The sequence below is a fragment of the Capsicum annuum genome, chromosome 3, assembly GCF_002878395.1.
Source record: "Capsicum annuum cultivar UCD-10X-F1 chromosome 3, UCD10Xv1.1, whole genome shotgun sequence".
NCBI classification, from domain to species: Eukaryota; Viridiplantae; Streptophyta; class Magnoliopsida; order Solanales; family Solanaceae; genus Capsicum; species Capsicum annuum.
Window position 1 is genome coordinate 248,143,722 of NC_061113.1, and position 10,085 is coordinate 248,153,806.

Below are 10,085 nucleotides of genomic sequence, written 5' to 3' on the forward strand. Positions count from 1 at the left end.
ACATGGGCGGACCTACATTCAGTTTTGAGGTGTTTCGGCATCCAGTAAACTCGATGCGGAATAGGTAAAATTACATAAAAAATATGAAAATAGGTATATAATATATAAAAGCACCCACTAAAATAAAAGTTGACTGGGTGCATTAGCATTTAGGTTAACCTTAAGTTTCTCCATTGGAAGGGATGCCTGGGTTTGAACCTCATTGAAGAGATTTTTTTTTTTTTTCCAGTTTTTAAATTTTTTGAGCACCCACTATCCTTAAATTTTGGATCCGCCACTGTCTTCTAAGCATATATAATAAGACTAATTTGATAAAATAAGCCCCTAGTAATTTTTTTTTAAGAGAAATGTCAAGTCAACTATTTTAAAACGAAAGCTTAGGGCAAGCTTTTCTTGAATTATATATATCACCTAGTACTTTAAAAATGTGCAATTCCAATTTCCATGGCTCAGAGGACTACGCTTATAGGTTTAAGCAAAAAGAGTCAGCTAGCACGAGTCACATAATTTAAAATTTTAAACGTAGAGTGCAACAAAACATTCTATATAATTTGGACTAGACTTCTCTTGTTTGCACACAACTTATGAACTATCTTAAAAGCAACATGTACGGACACATTTTGTCAATGTTAGAAAAATTGAACTCGAACCTAACTCAATTCTAAAAACAAGCCTAGTTAAAGTGAGAATTGTTCTAAGTAGACAAGTGAGTTCCCCATCCCTAATGAACTGATGTGGACCTCTACATGCAAAATGTTATTCTCTTAATTACCACACAACACAATATACCAAAATCTGCGCTTGTCCCACTCTCGTTCTGACTAAGCACCATCTCTCAAATTTATCAGTCGAAATCATAAGCACTCGATTTAAAATATTTTTCATAGATATATATTGTGTGAAACCGCGTATTTTTTTCAATCAAATAATTCAATTTCTATTTGATTTGCCATAATGAAAGCTATCTTGTTGAATTGTATATTTGTATTAGACTATTAGATACCTAACCGAGAGCGCCATCTTTCGTATATACCAATCAATCGAACAATTTGAATATTCTATGTAAAATAATGTTCACGAACATCTCATTAAAGTACTTAATTTATTTTTCAAATCTATCCTTGAGTTAGAGGGTTGCGAAATACACTTCAAACTTAACTACATATCCAGTAATATATATAATATAATGCCAAACAGGTTTTTTTTCCCCTCCAAAATGAATTCCTAAGTCCTCCAGATTTTTTCCTAAAGGATATATATATTATCATCGTACCTCTTTAATGAACAATGGAACAAAAGCTACAAAGGATGAGCCAATGATTTAGTTTGACACGTAGCTGAAAGAAAAAACCAAAGAGCCAAAAAGAAACAAACAAAAAATACTAGGGTTCTACGAAGCTTCCTTGAATTGAAACGATTATTCCATATTGATAAAGACAAGACAAGACATTGCTTACAGGTGTCCTTTTCTTAACAAAATGATGGTCCAAGAATCTTTGTGTCTTCACCCTATTAAAGAATTGCTGCAACAAAATTACTTTAAACCCATGAAAATCGTAACGGTAGGATCAAATGGGCGGCCAAGTTGAAAGGATCAGTCTCTCTACTTTCAAAAAGTTGACTATGTATAGTATTTTTTTAAAATTTGATATATTTTTAATTTAAGATCACAAGATTTAAAATTTTTTTTTATTTTTTAAAATATCGTGTCAAGTCAAAATAAGTCATTATATTTTTTAAATAGAGGGAGTATTTGAAAACTTGTTTGGACATATTTTGTTTGTGAAAAATATTGAATCCCAAGTTTTGTGAGCATTTTTTTTAAAACATGAAAAACTGACAGATAAGATGCCATTGGGGAGGATCTTTTAATTTCTTCATCCGGATTTAGGAGTAAATTATACTAATATAAAGGCAGTATTAATAGTAATACTATTAAACACAATAAATACATGCAGTTACTTTTCTCAAGTGACGTAATTATGCAATTAAATATTTTCTAGCTACTGCAAACTATAGAATTTATTAATCTTTTCTTTAACACGTTGGTGATGATTATCTGAGAGCTTGAGAGGTGATGAAATGATTTAACTTAACGTTTAAAATTTGGAATGTACGGAAGAAAATAAACCTATAAAATTATTTTTTATTTTTTCTCTCGTTAAAATATTATGAAAAATTTGACATAATATTATTACTCCCCTCTGTTTAGAAAAGAATGACCTAGATTAACTTGACACGGAGTTTAAGAAAATAAAAAAACTTTTGAATTTTGCAGTATTAAATTAAAAATATGTCTAATGTACCAAAATACCCTTCAATCTTATGACCTTAAACATGTTGTGGAAAGTTAAAATTTAAAAGTTGCGTGTTAAAAGAGAAAGTGATCATTCTTTTTTAAACGAACCCAAAAAACAGTAAGGTCATTAACGGAGGGAGTTAAAAGAAACTGCTATAAGCTACAAATCTAATTGACCCTTGAAAGGATTTCGGGTTAACTTAGTTGATGAGCTTTCTGCCTTCTGTGGTAGTTGAAGGAAGTAAGAAGCTATACCTTTTGTAGAAAATTATGCAGACTTTACTCAAAACACCATGTAAGAAGAGTATATTTTGGACTAACTGAGCCCAAGTTCAACAAGACGACTATGAATATGTGGTGGAGTGATGCGTGTGATTCTCGATTTGCTTATTCTTATGAGTTTGGAGATGCACACTTGAAAATTAGTTGCGGGCTTCGATTTTCATAAATACTTAGACAATTTGGATAGCACACAGTATATTGAATCTCGGAAGCCCCGTGGATCGTAGCGATGGACCACGTGGAAATTAGTTCGAAGGGAAGATTATTGCGTGTGAATTGCACATAGTATATTAAGATGTAAGATCTGTTAATGATGTAAAGCTTTTTAAAAAAAATCATACGAATTTAACTCATAGCCCAATAATATCACAGCATGTAAGTATTCTATACCGGTGGAGCCCAACACTTCTACGGTTGCGGTAAGAGTTCAACTTCAACCCCAACAAATACTGTACATCATATTCCCTTTCACCCGTCCCTATCATGTAACATAAAAAGAATTGACCCGTGATAGATAAAAATAAAAAGAAAGATTTTAAAAGATAAGTATTATGTGAAACATCATTGATCTTCCATCCTTATCGAACATAAGAAGGAATATTATCAAATTGAGGAAGGGACTGTTCAGTAATTGGACTCTTATGCAAGTACAACCACAGTACACCACATGAGTCCTAGTTACGTAGCACCTCCTTCCACTCCTATTGTTGATGGGTGTGTCCTCTGAGAAATTTTGATATGTATATATCAAACAAAACAAGTTAGGTCTTCCTCTAAAAGAATAAAGAACTCAAAATAATAAATTACAAACCAAGTTAGTAGTTTTTTTGGTGTGTGTATGCGCACATATTGGAATTCAATAACTTTAGCCCGGCCCCGGGCATGTCCTAAGTATGAATTAAACTCTCTATAAATTTTTAAATATGAACTCAATTATTACTACTCCTTCTGTTTAAAAAAGAATGACCTAATTTGACTTGACATGGAGTTTAAAAAAATAAAAGAGACTTTTGAATCTTGTGGTGTTAAATTAAAGATATGTCAAATGTACCAAAATGTTCTTCAATCTTGTATGGTTTTAAACATGTCATGTGAAAAGTTAAAACTAAAAAATTGCTAAAAAGAAAAGTATTCATTCTTTTTGAAACGGAGGGGTAGTATATATGAACTTTAGGCAAATTATGCCAAAACGGTATCCAAACTAGCCAAAATGATCCAACTAATCCCAAGCATTTAGATTTATCACACCAACACCTAAAATCCATCCCAAATCAAACACAATATCATAAACATACTACGAATTAGCTTAATCTAACAAGGGATTAATGTCATAAACTTTAAATTTTGGATCCGCTTCTCGTAATTATTAGATCTAATACAAAAGAAAATAGGAATTCAAGAGCCATGTAGCACCCGTGAGTCAAATAAAAATCACTCATTAATCAACAAGAAGAATCTCACTGTAGAATTATTTCTATCTTTTCATCATGAGGATAATAACTACGCCTTTTATGGATGTATGTACTTCTTGCTCAAGTTGTCAAAACAATTAGAATTGACAAAGTACTGCTGGTAAATAATTACACTGGCATGTTCTACTTGATATAGTTAACATCCATTGATTTCTCTCTCTTTTTCTTGTTAAAGCCAACAACATCTAAATGGCAAAGTGTTCTATTTATAAAGTAGACTCATTTAAAATTCAAATCGATGTATCAGAAACCAGGTACAAACCATCCTTTACTATCCATGTACAATACTGATGATGATGATTCAGAATTCTAACAAGGCAAAAGCCACATAATCCATACGCTAAATCCACATAAATTCTAATGATCATGATCATAATAAATACCTGCATGTTTGTTTGCTCCAAGCAAAAGTTTTTCTCCATTTTAATTGCAACAAAAATATGTTATCGCCACCCCGCCACCCGCCACCCCCCAAACCCAACCACCCAGCCCATCAGAAAAACAAGAATACATAGATTCAATTATCTAAATTATTTGTCGCCAACTAATAAGTACTAACATTTTTGATGAGGTTTAATTTATCAGCTGACCACCCTTTAATTAGTCTCTATACATATTTATCTACGCGGCTATAGACGCATTCAAGTATAATTAGTTACATGCATACTACAATATAAAGTCGATATGAAGGCACATAAATTTCTCATATCCATTGCGTTTTCGCAAATCTTACATCTCAATTATACATCACAAATTTTTCACGTACGCCAAAATGATTGCAGTATCAACGTGAATTAATTTGTCCGAATATAGAAAACTAGAGAAGGTATATATGCTTAGGTATATAAGGAAGGTGAGTGGTATCTTCCTTTCTTATCTAAGGAAATGAAATCTTGAAAAAAATCATTTGGTCTTCTGGAGCCTACGTTACGTTGTCTTCATTGTGCATGTGGTAAGAGGTCCCCCTATGCTAAATAATTGATCATATTGTATTCATATAAAAAGTATATATGCATGGCTTTTGAAAGGGGTCTCTCAGAGATCGGTACTGTGAGTCTGTGACACTGAAGGAAGGTCTGTTTTTGCATGTGCATGGGGGAGAATATTGTATGGAACATGTTCTTTGACTTCTATTTGTCTCTCAACTTTGATATCCAATTATATATATGATCCTTGAAAAATGTTTCAGCTCTACAAAATCAATTACCTGAATGAATAATTAATTAAGAAGTTACTATTACATCGTATTCTGTGTCTAAATAAATTTCCTTTATCTGTTGGGAAATATCCTATTAAGTATTACTTTACTACTATCTATCTATATATATATATATATATATATATATAAAAGCGTGAGTGTCAGCTGAAAGCAGGCAGCTGACGGTCGACAGCTTTTATCTGTTTATTTGCTCTGTAATTTTATTATTTCATGTTTAATTAATTATTATATAATATTTACGTATTAAAAAATAATAATATTTAATAAAAAATATTATAAATATTTATAAAATAAAATAGACATTTATTACATGGTTACTTTCAATTGTTTCAACTACAATTTTACTATATAACCTATAATTAATTATTATGAGTCATTCATGTATTTAAAAATTAATAATATTTATTCTAAATTTTTTTTATAAATATTTATAAAATAAAATAGACATTTATGACATGATTTTTTCAACTGCTTCAACTGCAATTTTACTATATAACCCATAATTAATTATTATGAGTCATCCAAGTATTTAAAAATTAATAATATTTATTCTAAAAAAGGTAAGATAAACATAAAATGATAAATTAACTAGTGATGTTTTAAATTAATTTGACATCTTATATGAGGTCCACTTAAATTTTTTTCACAAGTATTTTTATAGCAATTTTGCTTTACTACTTCTAATTAGTTATTATGAGTCATTCAAGACGTGTCAGTTTTGTTACTTCAATCATAATATTTGGTTGACCCTCAAAATTATATCAGTATCACTTAAATTAAAATAGAAAAGAATATTATAAACAATAATTAAAAATTTATATTACTTTTAAAATATAAACTGAGTATCAATACAATTACAATTACAAACAACTTAAAATAGTAAAGTACAACGATGAAAAAATACTATAAATTACAATAGCTAACAATTTAAAAAATTAAAAAACGTATTAAAAATTTAATTAATTATTTTATTTTATTTGTATCACATAAATTGAGATAAAAAAATACAAACATGGCCTTCCACATCTAGTACTACTGTACTAGTATATTCCTTTCTCTCAATTCAAGTGTTTTATATATTTCCTTCGAATAATTTCATATAACTGGATTGGTGATCTCACATGCATTTTTCTGCGCCTGGATACAATTAAGACCTATTTATTAGGAAAAGAAAACATTTAAGATAATTAAGAGTCCACTTCCCTAAAAAGAAACTCTCTTTTTTCTACATGGTTCAATCAACTTTCAGTACTCTCTCTATTCCATATTAAGTGAACCATTGAAATTTTTTATTAGAGTTCAAAATATGTTAATTTTTTAATGTTCAAGGGAATTGCTTACACTTGTTTCAGTATCTACCTTTCTTTAATGAGGTTCTTATTTAATTACTTTATATTTTTTAAAAGAATAATTTGAAAATAATTAAAAAAAGTAATAATAGAAAATAATATGTAAGGAATAAAATATTTGTAAAGAGTATGGAGAATTGCGAAAGTAAAATGAACTCATAACCGTATAAGTGATTCCAAAAGGGGTGTCGTGGCAGTTTATGAGCCAAGTGAAAGGCACATGAGGAGCACGTGAGCCAGCTGTAGAAGTTCACTTGGGCAGTTAAAAGATGAACGGTGTAGATTAAATCAATCTAAAGGAAATAATCAGACAATGGAGAGGCGCCCAGTCAACTATAACTACAAAAAAGAGAGTAACGAACTCAGTTTTGGACTGGTATTCCTTTACTCAAATTCTCTCTTCTTCATCTTCTTCTACCTAATTCTCTCCTACAATTATTCTAACATTCTGAACTTCGCCATTACATAATCGGAGCTAGGCCTTGGAGCTTTCTGGGAATCCAATTGTAATAGTTACTTGAATTCTTTCCAGTTCGGTTGTAACTGCCAGTTGATTCTTAATAAAATTCGGTCCCAATTCAGCATTCGAATTCATTTGTTTTTCATAAATCGATTGGGTCTATTACAAAGTGGTATCAGAGCCACCCATCACCCTTCGCGCCCACTGTACCTGGGATGGTGACGTCGGTATGGCAGTGTTCGACCGGGGCTAGCAATGTTTAGCGCACAACCATTGAGGCACCTGGGCACCTGACTCGAAAAGGGCTACCTGAGAACGAGTTACCTACATAAGTAAAGTGAAAGCTACCCAGAGTGGAGCCGTCGAGGACGACAGATGCGGAGCGTGGTATTTGTTATGGTCCATTTCAAAGTACCACATCGGTACTACAAAGTATTGGTGTGGGGTATTTATAGCCTTGGGCTCTCCAACCTTAATAGCTAGCTTTTGGGGGTACGGTTCTCCTAAGGTTATAAAATTGGTATCAGAGCCAGGTTTTGGCCATCATGACAATCCCGAAAACATGATCCAAGTCGACTGAAGAATTTTTCAAGAAGGTGGATGCCCAGTTACAGAGTTACATTACGGCAATGGTTAAAAATTTGATGAATTAGACAAAAAATGGATATCCTAATGGAGAAATTGATTCCCAGTCACGATGAAATTTTGGGCAATGCACCAAGAGATCAGCAGCAGATAGATTTCTCAGGTAATAGATCAACAAGGAGTGAGTTTGACGATTATAGTAGAAATCAAGGGAATAACTAGCCTCGCTTTGAGTTTCCTTTCTTTGATGGGTTTGACCCTTGTTCGTGGCTGAGGAGGGCGGATAGATATTTCCAGTATAATCGCCATGGATTTTATTGAAGGCCTACCCTCTTCGGGACAGCGAAATGCCATATTAGTGGTGGTGCACAAACTAACTAAGTATGAACATTTCCTACCATTGAAACACTCTTTTTCAGCTCAGGAAGGGGCTACATTATTCCTTAACGAAATTTACAGACTTCATGGGTTGCCTAGCACTATTATATCGGGATTTGGTGTTTACAAGCCATTTTTGGCAGCATCTGTTCAAATTTATGTGTACTAAGTTGACCATGTCAACCTCCTACCACCCACAGACGGGTGGTTAAATGGAAATATTAAATCGCTGCTTAGAATCTTATCTCCGAGCCATGGTCTTTACTAATCCTAAGTAGTGGCTCAAGTGGTTACCATTAGCGGAGTGGTGGTCTAACACCAACCACCACAGTTACATCAACACCACTCTCTTTCAATTAAGCTCTTTACAAATATGCTCCACCCCAGGTGCCTATGGGTTCCCTACGTCACTTTATTTGTACCCCAGTTGGCCTATGTTTGGCTGAGAGGCAACAACAATTATAACACTTAAAGGACAATATAGTGCAAGCGCAGGCAAGAGTGAAGTTTTTCACAGATAGACATCGATCAGATAGAACACTATAGGTTGGTGACATGGCCTACTTGAAACTACAACCTTATCAACAGAACTCCGTTGAGCTAAGACAAAACTTGAAGCTTAGTGCACGTTACTATGGGCCTTATAAAATTCTTGAGAAGATAGGTGCAGTAGCGTACCTCATGGATCTTCCCTCGGGATATCTGATCCATCCCATCTTTTATGTTTCAAAGTTAAAGAAACTGGTAGGGTCCAATCTGGTAGCTCAACAACAACCTCCTGCCTGCGGTTCAGATGGTTGAATACTTGTGCAACCGGTGGCTATACTCCAGAGAAAACTATTTAAGTTGAACAACGTCGTTAGGGTGAAGGTCTTGGTATAATGGGCGAATTTAGGACCAGATTCAACTACTTGGAAGGATTGGGGTTACATTTCAAGTTGTTTTCCAGAGTTTGTCGACCAGCTCCGACCTTGAGGACAAGGTCGATTTGTGCACGGCGGGTTTGTAAGGAATGAAATATTTGTAAAGAGTGTGGAGAATTGGGAAAGTAAAATGAATTCATAACCATATAAGTGATTCCAAAAGGGGTGTCGTGGACGGCGGCTTACGAGCCAAGTGAAAGGCATATGAGGAGCACGTGAGCTAGCTGTAGAAGTTCACTTGGGCAGTTAAAAGATGAACGGTGTAGATTAAATCAATCTAAAGGAAATAATCAGACGATGGAGAGGCACTTAGTCAACTATAACTACCGAAAAGAGAGTAACGAACTCAGTTTTGGATTGGTATGACTTTACCCAAATTCTCTCCTACAATTCTTCTAACATTCTGAACTTCGCCATTACAGAATCGGAGCTAGACCTTGGAGTTTTTTGGGAATCCAATTGTTATAGTTAGATGAATTCTTTCCAATTTGGTTATAACTGCCAGTTGATTCTTAATAAAAGTCGGTCCCATTTCTGCATTTGAATTCATTTGTTTTTCATAAATCGATTGGGGCATTACATAATATTTAATTTATATCCTTATATATTTTTCTTAAAATATATGTTATATTTTAACAATTCACTTAATATGGACCAGAAGTATTATTCTAGCACCTATATTACTCATATATTCGTTAGGCCAATCTTTAGTTAACCTACTTTCCACTTTGGAGTGTAGTTGATAGGCCATTAAAAATGGGGCAAAATAAGTCATCTTGAAAGTCTAATGTATAATATATGTATAATTCAAGTATAATATGTATATGATCATGTATAATCGATATATACAATTAGAAAAAGTAAATAGCGAATTTGCCCCAATATTTGTGCAAAGATCTCATTATATACATGAATTATTACATAGTCGGCCTCTTAAAACTTATCAAGGTATTCTATTTAAACGATATTCAAATTAATTAATTTTGATCCAATCAAGCACCTCAAATTCCCAATAAACTGCTCCAATTTGATAGATTCAATTCAACTTTTTGAAAACTTTTGCATATGTTTAATTTGTATATAAGATAATTAAGTTAACCAAACATAATCTACTTTAA

General features: G+C 32.9%; 1 long non-coding RNA gene across 1 annotated transcript; it reads right to left on the bottom strand.

Moving 5' to 3' along the window:
• Positions 1 to 3,067: 3,067 nt before the first annotated feature.
• Positions 3,068 to 9,132, bottom strand: LOC124897164. The gene is made up of 2 exons (XR_007053839.1): positions 8,723 to 9,132; positions 3,068 to 3,304 (listed from the first exon to the last, which is right to left on the bottom strand). It is a non-coding gene; the product is annotated as an uncharacterized LOC124897164 (long non-coding RNA).
• Positions 9,133 to 10,085: the final 953 nt, after the last annotated feature.